The 24453-nt window shown below is 43.0% G+C and overlaps 1 long non-coding RNA gene across 1 annotated transcript; it reads right to left on the bottom strand.

Moving 5' to 3' along the window:
- LOC137321719 (uncharacterized) lies at positions 1 to 22537 on the bottom strand. Its single transcript, XR_010962893.1, has 5 exons — positions 22455 to 22537; positions 20030 to 20165; positions 15121 to 15163; positions 9556 to 9845; positions 1 to 593 (listed from the first exon to the last, which is right to left on the bottom strand). It is a non-coding gene; the product is annotated as an uncharacterized lncRNA (long non-coding RNA).
- Between the last annotated feature and the right edge of the window lie 1916 nt (positions 22538 to 24453).

Raw genomic sequence — 24453 nt, 5'->3', positions numbered from 1 at the left:
TCATTAGTTTTTACAAAGCATGTTTACAATGATGAAAGGTCAATGGCATTGCATAACTCTCCTTCCAGCTAAATGAAAATCACAGGTGGAAAGCTAACAGAGACATAAAATAAATGTAGAAAAGGGTTTTTCTGATAAAATGACAATAAAAATAAGAATTTTTTTCAGTAAACACAGAGGAATATGAAGAGGCTTTACCTTCACCAAGTATAAAATGCCATCAAATTCCATACTGAAACCAACTGAAAATGAACAGGCGGATGAACTTGGCTGCTGGTCTTCATGTAGTAGCTGGCACAGCTCCCCTACTGCCTCTTCGGTGAGGAGCACTCTTCTAAAACAGGTTTCCTCACTGACATCTTCAAAGGATCTGCGTAGCTTGTAAATTCTTTTGGAGGACGACATCTTGTATACTTTCTAATGCTCCTTTCCTCCCTCACGTACTGCTCCTCCTCCACTTCCATTATATTTGCAAGCAAAGAAATGCCCGTTGGGAATTCCAGACTGAGTCCTCAGAAATTCTCACGGTGAGTGGAGGCAAAAACATCACTATGGTCTCACAGGCCCTCCAACTCTCAAAGTCAAGTGCAGCTCTGTCCAGGTAGAAAGCAAATAAAATGTTATAAAAGCTGTTTTCGAGCTCCAATATCATTGTCCAAGTTTCTTCAATCTTCAGGCTCCAAAGTAAATCAATTCTGCCGGTCTCAACTATTACTGGCAACTGGTAGACTTCATTTAAATCATTCTGAATTACCTCTGGTGCATCGTAAGCATAACTTCTGGGATTTTGGCACGCCAACTGGTTAGGCCCTCATTTAAATATATTTAAATTACCTCAGTGGTGAAACAACGGGCAGATTGTGGGTTACCAGGAAACTGGGGAGGGGGGGAGGGGATCCTCAATAGAGATTGCAAATTGGATCACTGCTATTAAGGGATGGAAACCCGATGGAAACAGATCCAGTCCTAGAATGCATCTCATTAAATGCAGGTGCGCTGAAAGAGCAGCCTAGAAATGTCACCAAATTCAAGTAATTATGGGGCCCTTACATTTAACTGGCTCTAGTTTTGTGAAGATGGCCAAAAGTTTTAAGTAATTGCCCAATCACAGATGTAAATCCCATTGAAACCAAGATCCTAAAAGGGGAATAGGACACCATCCCCCATGAGTAGATCTAAAATTCTGAAAGTCCATTGAACATCTCCTCCTACCCCTGTGTTTAAAGTTCAGGAATCAAATGTAGAGAAGACATTGGTGTAGTAATAATACTCTTCTGCTTTCTGGAGATTAAATTGGTGAGGTGGTCTCCTTGAGAAATTGGATTATATTTGGTATGTGGAAGGAACAGGTTTGGACAGGCCAAATTCACCTTTTCTTATTCTTTGCTTTCTTATGTTGTTAGAATTTGGAAAGTATTAGTCACAGAATAACACCAGTTTATTTTTACTCTATTGATAGCTTGTCTACTTTGGGACAGCTTCTGATATTCTAATTGTGTTGGGCATTAGATTGGAGGCTGTCACTCATCACTAGCATCTTTCACCACCTGAGAGCTAGCTGATTATTGGTTTTCTCCAGATAATTAGCAAGCTGGTACCTGATGATCCCAAGCCCTAACCTTAAATGTTTCAAAATTGGATACTCTGGCCTTATTTTCTTTACAAAAAAACACCACTGAAAATGGGCTAATTGTTATACAATTGAAAAAATCATACTTTAACTGAAAATATAATAAAGGATCGTCAGCACAGATTTCAAAAGGGAAGGGTATGCCTGACCAACCTTGTTGAATTCTTTGAAGAAGTAACAGAATGGGTAGACAAGGGTAATGTAGTAGATGTAATATATTTGGATTTTCAAAAGGCATTTGCTAAGGTGCCGCATAGTCAAGGGACAAGTAGCAGAATGGATAGCAAGCTGGCTACAAAACAGAAAACAGAGAGTAGGAGTTAAAGGTAGTTACTCAGACTGGCACAAGGTGGGAAACGGTGTTTCACAAGGATGGGTGCTGGGACCACTGTTGTTCATCATTTACATAAATGATTTGGACTCGGGAATCGGTGCATTAGTGCCATAGTGCAAAATAAAACTAAGATGACTAGCAACCTTAAAAAGACAAGTCTAAAGGCATTGTGTCTTAATGCGCGGAGCATTCGCAATAAGCTAGATGAATTAACAGCGCAGAAAGATTTTAACGGTTATGATATAGTTGTGATTACGGAGACATGGCTGCAGGGTGACCAAGGATGGGAACTGAACATCCAGGGGCATTCAATATTTAGGAAGGACAGGCAAAAAGGGAAAGGAGGTGGGGTAGCATTGTTAGTAAAGGAGGAAATCAATGCAATAGTGAGGTAGAGTATTGGCTTGGAAAATCATGATGTGGAATCTGTATGGGTGGAGCTAAGAAACCCCAAGGGGCAGAAAACGTTGGTGGGGGTTGTCTATAGGCCCCCAAACAGTAGTGGAGATGTAGGGAAGGGCATTAAACAGGAAATTAGAGACGCATGCAAGAAGGGTACAACTATAATCATGGGTGACTTTAATCTACATATAGGTTGGTCAAACCAAATTAGCAATAATACCATGGGGGAGGAATTCATGGAGTGTGTATGTGATGGTTTTCCAGACCAATACGTTGAGGAACCAACTAGAGAACAGGGGATCGTAGACTGGGTATTGTGCAATGAGACAGGATTAATTAACAATCTTGTTGTGCGGGGTCCCTTAGGGAAGAGCGACCATAACATGATAGAATTCCTCATTAAGATGGAGAGTGAAGTAGTTGAATCCGAAACTAGGGTCCTGAATCTAAATAAAGGAAATTACGAAAGTATGAGGTGCAAGTTGGCTATGATAGATTGGGAACTTTACTAAAAGGGATGACGGTGGATAGGCAATGGCTAATATTTAAAGAATGTGTGCAGGAATTACAACAAGTATTCATTCCTGTCTGGCGCAAAAATTAAACAGGAAAGGTGGCTTAACCGTGGCTTAGAAAATAAATTAGGGGTAGTATTAGATCCAAAGAGGAGACATATAAAATTGCCAGAAAAAATAGCAAACTTAAGGATTGGGAACAGTTTAGAATTCAGCAAAGGAGGACAAAGAGATTGATTAAGAGGTGAAAAATAGAATATGAGAGTAAACTAGCAGGGAACATAAAAACTGACTGTAAAAGCTTCTATAAATATGTCAAGAGAAAAAGATTAGTGAAGACAAATGTCGGTCCTTTACAGTCAGCAATGGGGGAAATTATAATGGGGAACAAAGAAATGGCAGAACAATTAAACACATACTTTGGTTCTGTCTTCACAAAGGAGGACACAAACAAACTGCCAGAAATGTTAGGGAACCAAGGGTCTAGTGAAAGGGAGGAACTGAAGGAAACCAGTATTAGTAAAAAAAATAGTGCTAGGGAAATTAATGGGGCTAAAGGCTGACAAATCCCCGGGGCCTGATAATCTACTTCCCAGAGTACTAAAGGAAGTGGCCCTGGAAATAATGGATGCATTGGTGATCATCTTCCAAAATTATATAGAACAGTTCCTACAAATTGAAGGGTGGCAAATATAACTCTACTATTTAAAAAAGGAGGGAGAGAAAAACAAGGGAATTACAGACCAGTTAGCCTAACATGAGTAGTGGGGAATATGCTAGAGTCTATTATAAAAGATGTGATAACAGAACACTTGGAAGGCATTAACGGGATTGGACAAAGTCAGCATGGGTTTATGAAAGGGGAAATCATGCTTAACAAATCTACTGGAGTTTTTTGAGGATGTAACTTGTAGAATAGATAGGGAAGAACCAGTGGATGTGGTGTGCTTGGATTTTCAGAAGGCTTTTGATAAGGTTAGTGTGCAAAATTAAAGCACATGGGATTGAGGGGAATATACTGCCATGGATTGAGAATTGGTTGACAGACAGGAAACAGAGAGTAGGAATAAACGGGTCTTTTTCCGTGTGGCAGGCAGTGACTAATGGGGTACTGCAGGGATGAGTGCTTGGGCCCCAGCTATTCATAATATATATCAATGATTTGGATGAGGGAACTAAATGTAACATTTCCAAGTTTCCGACGACATAAAGCTGGGGTGGAATGTGAGCAGTGAGGCGGATGCAAAGAGGCTCCAATGTAATTTAGACTAGTTGGCTGAGTGGGCAAGAACATGGCAGATGCAGTAGAACGTGGATAAATGTGAGGTTATCCACTTTGGTTGTAAAAACAGAAAGGCAGATTATTATCTGAATGGTGATAGATTGGGAAAAGGGGAGGTGCAACGAGACCTGGGTGTCCTTGTACACCAGTCGCTGAAAGCGAGCATTCAGGTTTTGCAAGTAGTTAGGAAGGCGAATGGTATGTTGGCCTTCATTGCAAGAGGATTTGAATACAGGAGCAAGGATGTCTTACTGCAGTTATACATGATGTGGAGATGCCGGTGATGGACTGGGGTTGACAATTGTAAACAATTTTACAACACCAAGTTATAGTCCAGCAATTTTATTTTAAATTCACAAGCTTTCGGAGGCTTCCTCTTTCGTCAGGTGAACGATGTGAAAATGAAATCCTCGAAATGAAATCGCATTTATAATGCACAGAACAATGCTTGGTGATTACAGACAGTTTTTTCAACTGCCCGTTGCCAAGGCAATCAGTATGCAGACAGACAGTCTGCACACTGATTGCCTTGGCAACTGGCAGTTGAAAAAACTGTCTGTAATCACCAAGCATTGTTCTGTGCATTATAAATGCGATTTCATTTCGAGGATTTCATTTTCACATCGTTCACCTGACGAAGGAGGAAGCCTCCGAAAGCTTGTGAATTTAAAATAAAATTGCTGGACTATAACTTGGTGTTGTAAAATTGTTTACAATTGCACTTATACAGGATGTGGAGATGCCGGTGATGGACTGGGGTGGACAAATGTAAGGAATCTTACAACACCAGGTTATAGTCCAACAATTTTATTTTAAAATCACAAACTTTCGGAGATTATCTCCTTCGTCAGGTGAGTAGTGAATGAGAGCTTCTCAAATTGCATATCTTATATTACCAATCAAAGGTGTCGTTTGTGTTCAGACAGGTTAGCCACGGAAAACAGTAGCTCCCAGTATGCTGAATACACATTGTGTCAAATTACACAGACAGAGAGAAAGAGACCCGAAAGGCAGAAAGAGAGAGAGAGAGAGAATTTTCAGTTGTCTTAAACACAGATAACTTTTTTTTCCCTTGCTGGTGGGGTTACGTGCAGCGTGACATGAACCCAAGATCCCGGTTAAGGCCGTCCTCATGGGTGCGGAACTTGGCTATCAATTTCTGCTTGACGATTTTGCGTTGTCGTGTGTCTCGAAGGCCGCCTTGGAGAACGCTTACCCGAAGATCGGTGGCTGAATGTCCTTGACTGCTGAAGTGTTCCCCGACTGGGAGGGAACCCTCCTGTCTGGCGATTGTTGCGCGGTGTCCGTTCATCCGTTGTCGCAGTGTCTGCATGGTCTCGCCAATGTACCATGCTCCGGGGCATCCTTTCCTGCAACGTATGAGGTAGACAACATTGACCGAGTCACAGGAGTATGAACCATATACCTGGTGGGTGGTGTCCTCTCGTGTGATGGTGATATCTGTGTCAATGATCTGGAATGTCTTGCAGAGGTTGCCGTGGCAGGGTTGTGTGGTGTCGTGGACGCTGTTCTCCTGAAAGCTGGGTAATTTGCTGCGAACGATGGTCTGTTTGAGGTTGGGTGGCTGTTTGAAGGCGAGTAGTGGAGGCGTGGGGATGGCCTTAGCGAGGTGTTCGTCGTCATCGATGACATGTTGAAGGCTGCGGAGAACATGGCGTAGTTTCTCCGCTCTGGGGAAGTACTGGACGACGAAGGGTACTCTGTTGGTTGCGTCCCATGTTTGTCTTCTGAGGAGGTCTATGCGATTCCTCGCTGTGGCCCTTCGGAACTGTCAATTGACAAGTCGAGCGTCATATCCCGTTATTACGAGGACGACTTTCAGCGTCTGTAGGTGTCCATCGCGTTCCTCCTCGTCTGAGCAAATCCTGTGTATTCGCAGGGCCTGTCCATAGGGGATGGCCTCTTTGACATGGTTAGGGTGGAAGCTGGAAAAGTGGAGCATCGTGAGGTTGTCCGTGGGCTTGCGGTAGAGTGAGGTGCTGAGGTGCCCGTCTTTGATGGAGATTTGTGTGTCCAAGAAAGAAACCGATTCTGAGGAGTAGTCCATGGTGAGTTTGATGGTGGGATGGAACTTGTTGATGTTATCGTGTAGTCTCTCAGTGATTCTTCGCCGTGGGTCCATAGGAAGAAAATGTCGTCGATGTATCTGGTGTACAGCGTTGGTTGGAGGTCCTGTGCAGTGAAGTGCCATGTTCTCCGCAGCCTTCAACATGTCATCGATGACGACGAACACCTCGCTAAGGCCATCCCCACGCCTCCACTACTCGCCTTCAAACAGCCACCCAACCTCAAACAGACCATCGTTCGCAGCAAATTACCCAGCTTTCAGGAGAACAGCGTCCACGACACCACACAACCCTGCCACGGCAACCTCTGCAAGACATTCCAGATTATCGACACAGATACCACCATCACACGAGAGGACACCACCCACCAGGTACATGGTTCATACTCCTGTGACTCGGCCAACGTTGTCTACCTCATACGTTGCAGGAAAGGATGCCCCGGAGCATGGTACATTGGCGAGACCATGCAGACACTGCGACAACGGATGAATGGACACCGCTCAACAATCGCCAGACAGGAGGGTTCCCTCCCAGTCGGGGAACACTTTAGCAGTCAAGGACATTCAGCCACCGATCTTCGGGTAAGCGTTCTCCAAGGCGGCCTTCGAGACACACGACAACGCAAAATTGTCGAGCAGAAATTGATAGCCAAGTTCCGCACCCATGAGGACGGCCTTAACCGGGATCTTGGGTTCATGTCACGCTACACGTAACCCCACCAGCAAGGGAAAAAAAAGTTATCTGTGTTTAATACAACTGAAAATTCTCTCTCTGCCTTTCGGGTCTCTTTCTCTCCGTCTGTGTAATTTGACACAATGTGTATTCAGCATACTGGGACCGACTGTTTTCCGTGGCTAACCTGTCTGAACACCAACGACACCTTTGATTGGTGTGATGGTGTCCCAGCCTAATATAAGATATGCAATTTGAGAAGCTCTCATTCACTACTCACCTGACGAAGGAGATAATCTCCGAAAGCTTGTGATTTTAAAATAAAATTGTTGGACTATAACCTGGTGTTGTAAGATTCCTTGCAGTTATACAGGGCCTTGGTGAGACCACATCTGGAGTATTGTGTGCAGTTTTGGTCTCCTTATCTGAGGAAGGATGTCCTTGCTATGGAGGGAGTGCAATGAAGGTTTACCAGACTGATTCCTGGGATGGCAGGACTGATGTATGAGGAGAGATTGGGAGGATGTTCCCGATGGCTGGGGAGTCCAGAACCAGGTGTCACAGTCTCAGGATACGGGGTATGCCATTTAGAACCGAGATGAGGAGAAATTTCTTCACTCAAAGGGTGGTGAACCTGTGGAATTCTCTATCACAGAAGGCAGTGGAGGCCAATTCATTAGATGTATTCAAGAAGGAGATAGATATATTTCTTAATGCTAAAGGGATCAAGGGATATGGGGAAAAAGCGGGAACAGGTTATTGAGTTAGACGATCAGCTATGATCATTTTGAATGGCGGAGCAGGCCCGAAGGGCCGAATGGCCTACTCTGGCTCCTATTTTCTATGTTTCTTTGTTTCTAAGTCCAATTTCAAAATTTGCAGACAACACCAAATTGGGCGATATAGTTTATAATGAGGAGGATTGCAACAAGATGCAGGGAGACATTAATAAACTTGCAGAATGGATGTGTAATTAGCAAATGAATTTCAATATAGATAAGTGTGAGATGGTACATTTGGGTAGGAAAAATAAGGAGGTCACATACTCCTTGGAAAATAAGAGTCTAAATGCGGTAAAGGAGCAGAGGGAACACAAATCACTAAAAGTAGCAACGAAGATTAGTAAGACCATAAAAAAAGCAAACAAAGCACTGGGGTTCATTTCCAGAGGGATAGAATTGAAAAGCAGTGAAGTTATGTTCAACTTGTATAGAACCTTGGTTAGACCAAATTTGGAGTACTGTGAACAGTTCTGATCTCCATATTGTAACAAGGGTACAGAGGCACGGAGAAGGTGCAAAAAAGATTTACTAGGATGATCCCAGAACTGAGAGGTTATACTTATCAGGAAATATTGAACATCCTGGGGCTCTTTTCTCTAGAAAAGAGAAGACTGAGGGGTGACCTGATAGAGGTCTTTCAGATTATGAAAGGGTTTGATAGGGTAGACGTAGAGAAGATGTAGAACTCGCTACCACAAGGAGTAGTTGAGACGACTAGCATAGATGCATTTAAGGGGAAGCTAGATAAACACATGAGGGAGAAAGGAATAGAAGGATATGTTGATAGGGTTAAATGAAGAAGGGTGGGAGGAGGCGTGTGTGGAGCATAAACACCGGCACGTGCCTGTTGGGCTAAATGGCCTATTTCTGTGCTATACATTCTATGTGATTCTATGTAATTCTATGTAAATTTGGCTGGAACTGCAAACAAATTACCAGGTTACCAGCCTGACTTCAATATGTGGAAAACTATTTTCACACTTTCAAGCCTTAATAATTTATCACAAGTAAAAAGTACTCCTGTTAAATATTTTACAACATTGTTCCTATCCCTGCTAGCCTCGATCTCATGCATATTCCATATCTATTAGATGGGAACTGTCATCAAATTACCTTTACATAAAAAATTAATAGAGTGTTATGTATAATCTGCTGTTATGAAACCTCTGCAATAGGAATTTTAAATAGCAAATCACTGCAAATATAATAATTGCCAGTATACTTAAAGGAAATACAGACAGGGTTAATACATCAAGGTGCCAGCTATAAATGGCATCATTGGTAGTTCTTGGGCATACAGTTTTATCTTTAATTCTTCTCCTTTGTTAGTTCCTTTTTATTTTTCAAGCCCCTCATGCCACATATCTTTCTCTGGTGGAAAGTGCAAGTAGATATTCTATTCTCAGGTCCTGTAGATCCTCCCCACACTACTCAAAAACTGATAACCAGAAGATGCACAAAGGTGAATCAGTGACCTCCCCCCATTTTGTTTTCCTCCTTTTGTGTGGAGCTCTGCTCAGTGCCTTGATCCTGACCAAGATGATGAGCTCACCATGTGGATGGAAAAAGGTTGCAGACAGTGTAAAGTAAATGCATTGAAGAGACAATTGGATGTGTTTCTGGGTGGATTTAGGGATACGATGAGCACACAGATTGATGAGGTTGATCTATGAAAAAGGTATGGCTTGTTTGAGCCTAACGGCCCCGAAATCCATAGACCGACTCTCCTGCAGACTCTGGTGGAAGGGGCGTCGGTGATCTCTGCTTTCTGAACCCAACAGAGTATCCGGGGCAGTGGGTGGTCACCTCATTTAAATAGCAGTGGCAGGTGCCTGTACATGATGGGTGTACCTTGATTGAGAAGAATACTGCTGTCAGGACTTTTAGAGGGTCCATCCCAGGACCCCAAGTGGGCCCCATTTACATCGTTGAGCCAACCTATATGCCAGGCACATCCCCGTGTCCAGGTCGCTTGGTGTTAGGGAGACAGGGGCCCCAAGAGTCTGTTCCTTCTGCCTTTAATCCCCTGCAGGAAGCCCTAGATCCGAATGAGTGAAGTTCTGTGTTCTTTTTCTCTGAGTTGGCTCCATGGCCCTGCTGTCTTCTTGGTGCCGATGTTATCATCTTTCTTGAAAAGCATTCTTGAAAAATATTGATAAGACATGCAATGAAGTTATGTGAGAGTGAAGTGAGAGAGCCAAGCACAGTTCTTTTCTTACCTGGTTGTCCCCCAGTCTGGTACTGAAGTGTGCAGGTTGAGCAGTGTTCTTAAAGGCTGCATATGAGTTTCCATTGCAGTTCAGCTACTTATACTCATTTTACATATGTTTTACACTAATGCCTGCAACAATGGGTATGCAGATGATTAGACACAGTAAACCCACCTGTAACTCTCTCTACAGGTGCAGCAGCGTAACTCAACCTGGAAGGAGCCTGGCGCATTAGAATTGAGGGCTATATTGACTTTGATGGCCACTGGCACAGTGCCATATAGATGTTACATGCTGTGTGGTGGTCTTCCTGAAGGAGTTGGCACAGTTCTATCCATAACTACCTTCAAATCCAAGGCTCCTTAAGCACATCTGTACTTACATTACCAGTAGCAGTGCAGCAGGAATTAACAGTATGCTACACATACACGTAACTTCTTGGGCCATCTTTCCTACATTAACTGGTCCTCATCTGCCAAACCCAGTGCTAGAGCATCATTGACTGCAGCCTCTCCCTTGACACCTCTATGTCTGGGTAAAATGAATGCTTTCGTAGGATGAGATTCCATAGAATCCGATCTGAATCCTTAATTGCTTTACTGCACGATTTGAGTACACTAGTGCTCACATTCAACTTTTGCCCTTCAGTGATTTCCTCAGCGTTGGGAAATCCTGAAATTGTTGCCCCTTATCGCTCAGCTGTTGCTGCGTATGGCTTTACACCAACAACAACTTTTAGGCTAGTACTGCTTTCTTTAGGTAGTACAGGCCAGTAATGTGATTTATACATTACTGGCCTGTAGGGAACTTCACTCAACAATGGCGAAGATCCATGGGGAGAAACCTAAAATGGTGGGTGAAACTTTGAACAACTATATATGAATAATCTGTACAGATTGTTTCGGGATTCCCACCAATACTTTGAATTCACCTTGACAATGCAAATGATAGAAGTTAGCACATCAGCAACCTCACCACATCATGTAATAAATATATAAAATCTCCAATTCTGGGTTCTTATACTTGATATGTGTTAACATCTCTGAACATCGAACTGCTTTAATGAATTCTTATGTTTACAGAGCACAATACTGATGAAGAGATTACATTTGCAAAGAAACTACTTTGGCCTCAGGGGGAAGCATATTTTTATAACCTTTGTTATCAGGGGTGTCCATACCCCAGCATTTCTTAGCCATTCAGTACTGTGTTGGTAGCAATCATACAAGACCTAAGAAAGACATTTCCCTAAAGGCTGGAGAACAAGACTGCTTTTTGTGATAAAATAATTTTATGAGAATGCTGCATTGTGAGAAACAAATTGAACGTTAAATAACAAATGTCAGGGCAACAAGCAAAGGCAGTTACAAAAATGCAACATTAAAACGAAAACAGAACAAATCATTTAATCAATTACAGTGATAACAGAAATATAAAGTTAGTAAAAACAATTTGGAAAAAGGAAGTTTTTCAGCTATTAACCTGGGAAGTGGAATTCAGTAGAATGGTAAACACTGAGCCATTTCAGGTATTCTATAGTGGGATCAGGATATAATCTATATTATACAAGGGATACAAGACCAATGAAGTGCTGCATTAAGTAGAGTGACTGCGCTGCAGTACATATCATGTGTTGATTATCCTGCAGATCCAGCTACATCAATCTTCATTCTGCCCATCCTCCACTGTCACTGGATATGATTTCACACCCTCGCAATGCTAATACCAATATTTTTATACCAAACAGATCAATACAAGACATAACAAACTACTTTTAGAAAAGGAATTGTTCTCATAAAACTACTCCTACAGGAATGTGTACAAAAAAATTTAACCGACAGGTGCATTCAGGTTTCCCTGATGATCATTTAGATTTTTTTGCTGCTAAAACTGCTTTTGAGTTTTTTTAATTATTCGTTTTCCAAACAATTCTCCTAAGCTTTTTTGTTGCATTCTTTTGCCAAAAGTACATTAATTGGGTCATTATATTTCACTTTACACTCAAAAGATGAACACATTAGTCGTAGACTCAGGTAGTTATGAGGCAACCTCCTGTGGTTTTGCACACAGGTAGTCAAGACCAAGTCTAGCTTTGAGGTCAAGCAGGTTAAAAACCTAGGGGATAACTGTACCATGTAGGGGAGGGGAGTTGTGTGGTGAACACATCATTTGAGGATTTAAAATGGAAAGGGGGCAGTAGTTAGAAAGGATAGATGGGTTGAGGGTGTTTTTTTTTGGGAGAGTGATGATAGCAAATTTACAGTTGAGAAAGGCATGGATGTTAGGGAACTTGGGGAAATAAATAGTGATGTCTTGAAGAGTGTACATATTACAGAGAGGGAGGTGCTGGAAGTCTTAACGCGCATCAAGGTAGATAAATCTCCGGGACCTGATGAAATGTATCCCAGGACGCTATGGGAGGTTAGGGAGGAAATTGCGGGTCCCCTAGCAGAGATATTTGAATCATCGACAGCTACAGGTGAGGTGCCTGAAGATTGGAGGGTAGCAAATGTTGTGCCTTTGTTTAAGAAGGGCGGCAGGGAAAAGCCTGGGAACTACAGACCGGTGAGCCTGACATCTGTAGTGGGTAAGTTGTTAGAGGGTATTCTGAGAGACAGGATCTACAGGCATTTGGAGAGGCAGGGGCTGATTAGGAACAGTCAGCATGGTTTTGTGAGAGGAAAATCATGTCTCACGAATTTGATTGAGTTTTTTGAAGGGGTAACCAAGAAGATAGATGAGGGCTGTGCAGTAGACGTGGTCTACATGGACTTTAGCAAAGCCTTTGACAAGGTACCGCATGGTAGGTTGTTACATAAGGTTAGATCTCACGGGATCCAAGGTGAGGTAGCCAATTCGATACAAAATTGGCTTGACGACAGAAGACAGAGGGTGGTTGTAGAGGGTTGTTTTTCAAACTGGAGGCCTGTGACCAGCGGTGTACCTCAGGGATCGGTGTTGGGTCCGCTGTTATTTGTTATTTATATTAATGATTTGGATGAGAATTTAGGAGGCATGGTTAGTAAGTTTGCAGATGACACCAAGATTGGTGGCATTGTGGACAGTGAAGAAGGTTATTTATGATTGCAACGGGATCTTGATAAATTGGGCCAGTGGGCCGATGAATGGCAGATGGAGTTTAATTTAGATAAATGTGAGGTGATTCATTTTGGTAGATCGAATCAGACCAGGACCTACTCTGTTAATGGTAGGGCGTTGGGGAGAGTTATAGAACAAAGAGATCTAGGAGTACAGGTTCATAGCTCCTTGGAAGTGGAGTCACAGTGGATAGGGTGGTGAAGAAGGCATTCAGCATGCTTGGTTTCATTGGTCAGAACATTGAATGCAGGAGTTGGGATGTCTTGTTGAAGTTGTACAAGACATTAGTAAGGCCACACTTGGAATACTGTGTACAGTTCTGGTCACCCTAATGTAGAAAAAATATTATTAAACTAGAAAGAGTGCAGATAAGAGTTACTAGGATGCTACCGGGACTTGATTGTTTGACTTATAGGGAGAGATATACTGAGATATAGGGAGAGATATAGGATAGACTGAGACTTTTTTCCCTGGAGAGTAGGAGGTTAAGGGGTGATCTTATAGAAGTCTATAAAATAATGAGGGGCATAGATAAGGTAGATAGTCAAAATCTTTTCCCAAAGGTAGGGGAGTCTATAACGAGGGGGCATAGATTTAAGGTGAGAGGGGAGAGATACAAAAGGATCCAGAGGGGCAATTTTTTCACTCAAAGGGTGGCGAGTGTCTGGAATGAGCTGCCAGAGGCAGTAGTAGAGGCGGGTACAATTTTGTCTTTTAAAAAGCATTTGGACAGTTACATGGGTAAGATGGGTATAGATGGATATGGGCCAAGTGCAGGCAATTGGGACTAGCTTAGTGGTATAAACTGGGCGACATGGACATGTTGGGCCGAAGGGCCTGTTTCCATGTTGTAAACTTCTATGATTCTATGATTCTATAGCAGTTTTGAAATGCTAGCATGGAGGTTAAGAGTAGTAGTTGAATGGTTAGGATTTGAGAGAGAGGAGGTGGATCTCATGCAAGGCAAGATTTAAGAGAGGACGAGGAGATGAGAAAGAAACTGCAGAGTGACAGGGTATTGGAACTGGAGAGGTTGGGAGATAGTGACAGAGGGATGCCTGGTATCAATCTTAGAGATGAAGTTCTTCCCACTTGGTATTGGAGGTGGGGGCGGTGGAGCAAGAAATAGATATTTGAGGTGGCGGGGATCTATGGAGAAATGGAGCCTTGGGTTGTGTTTGGCTTTCAGTATGATCCTGGTATAGTAGGAGGATTTGGCTTCGGAAATGAGGCACGATAATGCATGATATGGTCGAGCCTAATCTACCAAGGAATGACCAGACCAGTTGTGCACCAGGTGCACTTGAATTTGCAGCCCTCTGATTTGAGATGAGTGAACATGGTGACTGTACTGGAAGAGAGGCAGGGATGGGAGACAGGGAGTGATTTGGTGGAACAATGACATCAAAGGCAGGGGTGAGGGAGAAGATAAGCAGGTCAACACTGACAGAGATGTTGTGACTGGTGGAGGGCCAGAGGAAAGAGAGTTGGGAGTTTCCCTTTAACATGGCCTTCTGTCCTTAAGTTCTCTCATTCCATCCTGCACGACAAGGTATTTCACCCTCTCGCTTTTTGCTTCCCAGTTCAACAGTCTTTCTCTGTCTCATGCTTTAGGACATTTTACTACGTTAAAGGCGCTATATAAATGCCAGTTGTTGTTGCTCTCCTACTTATGTCATTCTATCTGTTGGGGTATCTGTCTTCCTCACTATCTATCTATGTGCCCCCTCAACCATGTTCCTATAGGGCTCTATTTCTGTTCCTCTCCCCTTGTCCTTCCAAGGGTATCTCTCACTCTATAACTTCTTTCCAAAGGGAATTTAACACTGAAATAAGAAAGACTAAAACCAGAACTTTAACATTTTAAATGTTAAAGTATATGTTTCCTAGTATGTAATACTTTGCATACTATTTCACAGTTCTTTTCACACTTTCCAAAAAACAAACAAAATTCATTTTTAAACAATTATGTGCAATGCAGCACAGAAACAACAGTTGCTGAATCATTGAAAATAGCACACAATAAACAAGAAAATAATCCAGGAAATTGAGTTCTGAGCAAGTTGAACTACTACTAGTCTCTAGTGTTTCTGCAGACGTTGCTTACCTTATTGATGTAATGCAGCAAGTGGGCAGACAGGCAGCACTTCCTGCAGCAAAGCAAAATGATTGTTAGTCCTCTAATGACTCTTCATGTGGTAGATGGCACTGCATAGCTCTCTGTCTTCCTCTCTCCTTCAGCCAAGGACGGATGGATGTTCACTCCTCTAACCTCAGTCACTTTTATTTCTGTCTGCACCATAGGCAAGCTAATGTATGACTTTCAGAATGCAGAGAGACTATTTAACAGAGGAAACTAGGCAGGCTTCTGATGATAATAAGGGTGGTACAGCAAGTATACGTCTTCCACAGGAGCTACTAGACTATCACAGGCACAAGGCTGAAGCCATGCATGCTCGTGGTATACAGAATAAATGCTTGCCCTTTTTCTTTTGGTAGGAAAAGCTAGATTATAATAGAAAAGAGGCAACAACATCCATTAACCTCCAATGGGAAGACTATAATGGACTTTCTAGGTGCTGAGGCCTTGGATGCAGCAGGAAACAGTCGGGGAACAGCAAAGAGCCTCTAGCATTGGATCATTTTAGAAACACATCCCACATGTATTGGTTAATGTAAACACTTTTCAAGCTGCTGCCAACACATAAACCTATATATGGAAGCATTCTGTATTTTTTTCCTCTACAGACATGGCAGAACCCAAGGACATAGAAACATAGAAAATAGGAGCAGCCATTCAATATGTTCGTGGCTGATCCTCTATCTCAATACCATGTTCCCGCTCTCTCCGCATACCCCTTGATGCCTTTTGTGTCTCGAAATCTATCTAGCTCCTTCTTAAATATATTCAGTGACTTGGCCCCCACAACCTTCTGTGGTAGAGAATTCCACAGGTTCATCGCTCTGACTGAAGAAATTTCTCCTCATCTCAGTCCTAAATGTCCTACCCCGTATCCTGAGACTGTGACCCCTCGCTCTGGACCTCCAAGACAGGGGAAACATCTTCCCTGCATCCAGTCTGTCTAGCCCTGTCAGAATTTTACATGTTTCAATGAGATCCCCTCTCATTCTTCTAAACTCGAGTGAATACAGACTGAGTCGACCCAATCTCTCCTCATGCGACAGTCCTGCCATCCCAGGAATCAGGTAAACCTTCGCTGCACTCCCTCTATGGCAAGTATATCCTTTCTTAGGTGAGGAGACCAAAACTGCACACAATACTCCAGGTGTGGTCTCACCAAGGCCCTGTATAACTGCAGTAAGATTTCCTTGCTCCTGTACCCAAATCCTCATGCAATGAAGGCCAACATACCATTTGCCTTCCTAACTGCTTGCTGCACCTGTACGTTTGCTTTCAGTGACTGATGTACAAGGACACCCAGGTCTCTTTGAACATCAACGTTTTCCAATCTATCACCATTTAAATAATACTCTGCCTTTCTGTTTTTCCTTCCGAAGTGGATAACTTCACATTTATCCACGTTGTACTGCATCTGCCATGTATTTGCCCACTCACTCAAGTTGTCTAAATCGCCTTGAAGCCTTTTTGCATCCTCCTCACAACTCACGATCCCACCTAGTTTTGTGTCATCAGCAAACTTGGAAATATTACATTTGGTTCCCTCATCCAAATCATTGATATATATTGTGAATAGCTGGGGCCCAAGCACTGATCCCTGCGGTACCCCACTAGTTACTGCCTGCCACCCCGAAAAAGACCCATTTATTCCTACTCTCTGTTTCTTGTCTGTTAACCAATTTTCAATCCATGCCAGTATATTACCACCAATCCCATGTGCTTTAATTTTGCACACTAACCTCTTATGCGGGAATTTATCAAAGGCCTTCTGAAAATCCAAATAAACCACGTCCACTGGTTCTCCCTTATCTATTCTACCAGTTACATCCTCAAAAATCTCCAGTAGGTTTGTCAAACATGATTTCCCTTTCATAAATCCATGTTGACTTTATCTAATCCCGCTGATATTTTCTAAGTGTCCTGTTATCACATCTTTTATAATAGACTCTAGCATTTTCCCTACTACTGATGTTAGGCTAACCGATCTGTAGTTCCCTGTTTTCTCTCTCCCTCCTTTTTTAAATAGTGGGGTTACATTTGCCACCCTTCAATCTGCAGGAACTGTTCCATAATCTATAGAATTTTGGAAGATGACATCTAATGCATCCACTATTTCCATGGCTATCTCTTTAGTACTCTGGGATGCAGATTATCAGGTCCTGGGGATTTATCAGCTTTCAGTCCCATTAATTTCTCCAGCACTATTTTTTTACTAATACTAATCTCCTTTAATTCCTCCTTCTCACAAGTCCCTGGGTTCCCTAACATTTCTGGGAAGTTATTTCTGTCCCCTTCTATGAAGACAGAACCAAAATATTTGTTTAATTGCTCTGCCAATTCCTTGTTCCCCATTATAAATTCTCCCATTTCTGACTGTAAGGGACCAACATTTGTCTTCACTAATCTTTTTCTTTTTACATTCTTGTAGAAGCTTTTACAGTCCACTTTCATGTTTCTTGCAAGTTTACTCTCATACTCTATTTTTCCCCTCTTAATCAATCTCTTGGTCATTTTTTGCTGAATTCTAAACTGCTCCCAATCCTCAGGCTTGCTACTTTTTCTGGCAACTTTATATGACTCCTCTTTGGATCTAATACGATCCTTAATTTCTTTTGTTAGCCATGGTTGGACCGCTTTTCCTTTTGTGTTTTTGTGCCAGAAAGGAATGTATAATTGTTGCAATTCATGCATTCGCTCCTTAAATGTTAGCCATTGCCTATCCACTGTCATGCCTTTTAATGAAGCTTCCCAATCTGTCATAGCCAAATCACTCCTCATACCTTTGTAGTTTCCTTTGTTTAGATTTAGGACCCTTGTTTCAGATTGAACTACTTCACTTTCCATCTTAATGAAGAATTCTATCCTGTTCTGGTCACTCTTCCCTAAAGGACCCCGCACAACAAGATTATTAATAAACCCCTTCTCATTGCATAATACGCAATCTAGGATAGCCTGTTCCCTATTTGGCTCCTCAACGTACTGGTCTAAAAAACCATCTTGTACACACTCCAGGAATTCATCCTCCACAGTATTATTGCTAATTTGGTTTGGCCTCTATATGTAGATTAAAGTCACCCATGATTACTGTAGTACCCTTGTTACATGCATCTCTAATTTCCTGTTTGATGCCATCCCCTACATTACCACTACTGTTTGGAGACCTATAGACAACTCCCATCAGTGTTTTCTGCCCCTTGGTGCTTCTTAACTCCACCAAGACTGATTCTACATCTTGATTTTCTGAGCCAATATCCTTTCTCACTATTGCTCTGATTTCATCCTTTACTAACATCGTCACCCCACCTCCTTTTCCTTTTTGCCTGTCCTTCCTAAATATTGAATACCCTTGGATATTCAGCTCCCAGCCTTGGTCACCCTGCAGCCATGTCTCTGAAATCGCAATTATATCATATCTGTTTACATCTATTTGCGCTGTTAATTCATCTACCTTATTATGAATGCTTTGTGCATTCAGATATATTGCCTTTAGATCTGTCTTTTTAACATTTTTCGACATCTTAACATTTTTTTGTACTATGGTCCTATTTGTCTTATTACCATTTTTACTTACCCGGACCCTATTTGTTAGTGCACTCTTTTGATTATACGTTGTGTCCCTTCCTGACATAATCTGGTTATTCTTATCCCAATCACTTTCCTACACTGCTTCTTTGTCTTTTCTCTTTAGCATTCCAGATTTCTCTCCACCGGGACTCTCCCCCCCCACCCCTAGTTATTCGATTCACGAGAACTCTGGTCCCAGCATGGTTCAGGTGTAGTCCGTTCCAACGGAACAGCTCCCTCTTTCCCCAGTACTGGTGCCAGTGTCCCACAAATCGAAACCCACTTCTCCCACACCAATCTTTGAGCCATGCATTCATCTCTCTGATCTGATTTACCCTGTGCCAATTTGCTCATGGCTCAGGTAATAATCCAGACATTATTATCTTTGTGGTTCTGCTTTTTAATTTAGTCCCTAGCTGCTCAAACTCTCTCAGCAGAACCTTTTTCTTAGTCCTACCTATGTTGTTGGTATCTACGTGGACCAAGAAAACTGGATCCTTCCCCTCCCACTCCAAGTTCTTCTCCAGCCCAGAGGAGATGTCCTTAACCCTGGCACTGGGTAGGTGACAATGTGATAAGACCTTCCAATGGCAAGGCAGCAAGGCAGCATCACATCACATAGCAAACATGCAAGCATCAGTACAGTGACACATATTCTGAAGTCTCTAGATAGTAATATTGATATGGGATTGCTGGGTAATGCACCATGCATAGCTGATGTTGGGGATGTATTGGATGTCCGTTGGTGCCTAACAGACTGATAACAGAGCAGAGGAGCTTTAGAATTCAGACATCATGGGGCCCTCTTTGAAATGACCGATGATACATCAGACCAACCAGTCACTTGACACCATACCCCAAACATTGAAAGTTCATCTAGGCAATGTGGAGGAGTCTGACACTCAGATCTGTGCAGCCTCATCCAATTCCAATGTAATTCCTCTGTTAAGGGCCATGTTGTGAGGCATATGGCAGACTCTGATTACTTTGCCAATTCTTTCTGGGGTGTTCTGCAGGGCATCCCCCAATGTGAAGTGGTTCAAAAATGCTACTTGATCAGTCTAAAGGCCCGCTTAATGATTCTGCCAAGGGCTGCAATGTAATCATCTTGGCTAGGTTCTGGGGAGCGTATAGAGGTGCAAATAGATGATGTTGTAGTAGGTAAGCCACATCTTACAGGAGTCACCCACCTAACCTCAGTTCTCGCTCAAATGAGTTACAGCAAACATGATTGTCTCAGAATGAATGCATTGTATGAACTCCCTGGAGATCTAGCACTCACATGTAAGATTCAAGTATAAGCATCACATACCAAGTGAATATTCATGGCAAAGTATCCCTTTCTGTTCATGAATGGCATTGCATGGTCCACAGGCACGTGATGGCTACACAAGTTCAGCTGATCATATCCCATGTCTTGGGAAAGCCATCTGTCTTTTCTGCTGCTGCTGCAAAGGGAATTGGAAGTAAGAAGACCACTTGGAAGACCACTTGGAGGAAGCACTGAGGGTAGCAAGGGCACAAAACGTACTCTGGGTGGGGGACTTCAATGTCCATCACCAAGAGTGACTCAGTAACACCACTACTGACCGAACTGGCAGAGTCCCGAAAGGCATAGCTGCCAGACCGAGCCTGTAGCCAGTGGTGAGAGAACCAACATGAGGGAAAAACCTCCTTGATCTAGTCCTCACCAATCTACCTGTCACAGATGCATCTGTCCATGACAGTATTGGTAGGAGTGGCCACCGCACAGTCCTCGTGGAGACAAAGTCCCGTCTTCACACTGAGGACACTGTCCATTGTTTTGTGCGGCACTACCACTGTGCTAAATGGGATAGATTCAGAACAGATCAAGCAGCTCAAAACTCGGCATCCATGAGGCGCTGTGGGCCATCAGCAGCAGAATTGTATTCCACCACAATCTGCAACCTCATGGCCCGGCATATTCCTCACTCTACCATTACCATCAAGCCAGGGAATCAACCCTAGTTCAATGAGGAGTGTAGAAAAGCATGCCAGGAGCAGCACCAGGTGTACCTAAAAATGAGATGCCAACCTGGTGAAGCTACAACACAGGACTACCATCTTCAGCTGCTTCATCAATGACCTTCCCTCCATCATAAGGTCAGAAATGGGTATGTTTGCTGATGATTGCACAGTGTTCAGTTCCATTTGCAAGCCCTCAGATAATGAAGCAGTCCGTGCCTGCATGCAGCAAGACCTGGACAACATCCAGGCTTGGACTGATAAGTGCCAAATAACATTTGTGCCAGACAAGTGCCAGGCAATGACCATCTCCCACAAGTGAGAGTCTAACCACCTCCCCTTGACATTCAAAGGCATTACCATCACCGAATCCCCCACCATCAGCATCGTGAGGGTCACCATTGACCCAAAACTTAACTGGACCAGCCAAATAAATATTGTGGCTACAAGAGCAGGTCAGAGGCTGGGTATTCTGCAAATCATACACCATCCTGACTTGGAAATATATCGCCATTCCTTCATTGTCGCTGGGTCAAAATCCTGGAACTCCCTTCCTAACAGTACTGTGGAAGAACCTTCACTACACGGACTGCAGCGGTTCAAAAAGGCGGCTCAGAACCACCTTCTCAAGGGCAATTAGGGATGGGCAATAAATAAATGCCAGCCTCGCCTGTGACGCCTACATCCCATGAATGAATAAAAAAGAAGTTGGCTGTACTTGGAAAAAATGGAACACCTGGAACACCCTTCTTGCCCTACATTGCATATTGATTCAGGTCAAATATATACCATGATGGAGACTGAAAAGACCCTGTCATCTAATAATTCAGTGCAGTAATAGTTAAGTGCATCTGTGAGTCTTGTTCTAAGAGGTGCATGTATCACCAATAGTGTCTCTCTTTAGCCTGTACCTTCTCAAAAACTGCTTCCCTGAGAGTCTAAGGTGGTTGATACAAGGGCGTTACATCCTTGACTCTCAATTCATGTCCATTCTTCAGAACCTCAATGTTGTTGGTGTTGCCTATGTTACGGAGGGGGTGGGAGGTGCGGGGTGATTATAGACACATTGGCCCCGATATTAACAGGGATGCGGGGAGTGTACGGGGGAGACCATAATCGGCTGAAGAACTCTCCGAGGCCGAGGATGTGGTGGTGATGCTGATCTTAACGGCAGGACCTCATTTAAATAAAATGCTGCAGTCTCCCACCCGACAGCCAGACAGATTGAGAGCCTGGCCGGTGGGCGGGAGTGTAAACCAGCTGCAGGAGGCCGTGAGGATGGTCCCCGGCAGATATTGGGATTTCAAAGATCGGGGCCGCGATCAGGAGGGGAAGGAGGCGGCTGATAAGATCGGAGCTGCAATCAGGGACGGGGGTGGGGGGGTGGTCTTTCAGCGATCAGGGATGGGAGGTGGGTCTTTCAGCAATCAGGGAGACGGGGGGAGGTCTATTAGCGATTGGGGATGGGAGGTGACTCTTCCAGCAATTGTGACTGGGAAGAGGGTCTTTCAGTGATCGGGGATGGGAGGGGGTTCTTTCAGCGATCAGGGCTGGGAGGGAGTTGGCTGTTAGGTCAGGGCCGCAATCGGGGCCAGGGGATGTCTTTGAGCAATCAGAGCCAGAGAGGGGGAAGTCTTGCAGCGACTGGGGAGAGAATTGTAACCCAGTTCAAGGAAGGCCCTTGTGAGGCCCAAGGACACTCCTGCCCCTCCTGGCCACAAGAAAACCTGAAAATTAAAATTTAAACTTACCTGCTGGGCCTCTTCTTGACAGGCTTTCCCTGATGGGGAAGCCTACAGTGTCCCCCTCACCCCCCCTCAGGCCTCAGCTTGAAATTGCAGATCGGGTTCTGATGACATCATTGGACCTGATCTACATATTTAATGTAGGACCCCGCCTCCTCCCTGCAAGCGTCCTGCTCATAAGAGCAGGCTAAAATGGGGACACGACGGGAAGAAGACGGATCAGAGGGGGTAGGTGACTCCCGATTTTTTAACTGTCCCCACCCCCGCCCAGTTTCCGCTCAGTGGGAGCAGTTAAAATCGGGTCCTTTGACTTTCCAATGTGAATCTGGCCAGTTCTAATGAGTATTCTGTATTATATTTCTGCATTCATTATCTTTCCTTTCTCTACGGTCTCTCTGTCTGTCTCTCTCTACCTCAATTAGATTCCAACAGCGTTCACCTGAGGAAGGAGGAAGCCTCCGAAAGCTTGTGAATTTAAAATAAAATTGCCGGACTATAACTTGGTGTTGTAAAATTGTTTACAATACCTCAATTAGGCATAGGAATCGGCCAAGCATGGTTAGAGGCAATTTTTGCTTACCAACAAATTGATTTCATTGAGTCAGCCAAATTATAATCATCATATAAACAGATTGTTAGAAAATAGGCATGATATCAGCAAACCAAAAAAAACAAATATTAAATAATCTGCCTTATAATTCCTTCCATTTTCTCTGCATGTTAGAGGTACAAAATATAAATATGAACAAAATATATACAAATTTTAATAACTTTCAGAGGGAAAATCAACTTATGTACAATCATTGAATAAGCAAATATTTCTACTGGGCTAGAGGGTGAGTTTTATCATCTAGAATCAGTAATCCAAGGCTTAAGAAAATGTTAAGCTAACTTGCAGCTTTCCTTACTCACTAAGGGTGTTTTCAATAGAACTTGTTATTACCAAAGAGCTCCACCTGGAATTTCTGCGGGGGTTCTCCAACAGGAAATTGGAGGAACCCCCAGATACACAGATTAAATGGCCATTTACACCATTTCTCTGGGGTTCCAAAATCATGGCAGGAAATCAGGAGAACCCGAGAAATTCAGGGCTCTCGGGTTTACATATCATGTCTAGATACAGTACCTTATACTCAAACAGTCTTTACAGGATGTCCTTTTTTCTGCTGTTCTTGTTTTTTGTGTCCTCTCTCAAATACACACTGACACATGAACGAAAGGGATTCAACTACCTCAACAACTTAGAACAGATTACTAAATGTACAAACAATGCAAAATTTCACATGCAAAGTTTCACTCCTTATACCTCCACTGCCAGGCTGATGAAGCCAAGACAAAACACTGAAATTGTCATGCTACTGAGTTCTCCGTATCATTTTTATCAGTAACTTGCACAGATTTAGCAGCAACTCTTATTTGGAGAGAAACACAGAATAAGTGTGACCAGTGTAAGGGTGCTGCGATTTGCTAGAGCTCCCCCTAATTGATGGGCACTTATCAAGGTAGACATGTCTTGCATTAGAACAAAACATTACTTTGGACAATTACTCAAAAAGCACTCCTGCAATATTAATATATATGTTACAAGTGGACAAATCTTCTGTTGTCGCGAAATCCTTTTATTATGCACCATTATTGCAGAAATAATCGCTGTGTTCCAACTAGCGATGAGCGCATTATCCATGCTTTAAGCATGTAATCAATGAGGAAGAAATAAATAGACAGATTCTATGGTGATGAAGTAAACAGCTAAGACAGATACAAGAAATATTATTAGAACTCAATGGGCTAAATGTTATGAGTTAACACTCCCACGTGGAGCTGCGCTTGTCGGGAAGGCCGATCAGACAATTGCTCACAGAGGTCAGCATGATTCTCACGATTTTCTGGCATTAAAATAAATAATCAGAAAATTGGGAGGGATGCAAATCAGTCCCATTGACCGCTGTGTCTAGTTGTTCAATCTGCCCTTGTGTTGTGCGATGCTCTGTGCTGAGTGCACTAA

This window comes from Heptranchias perlo, chromosome 5 (genome assembly GCF_035084215.1).
Source record: "Heptranchias perlo isolate sHepPer1 chromosome 5, sHepPer1.hap1, whole genome shotgun sequence".
Classification (NCBI taxonomy): Eukaryota; Metazoa; Chordata; class Chondrichthyes; order Hexanchiformes; family Hexanchidae; genus Heptranchias; species Heptranchias perlo.
The sequence above is the reverse complement of the archived record's forward strand: the minus strand, read 5'-3'. Positions and strand labels throughout refer to the sequence as shown.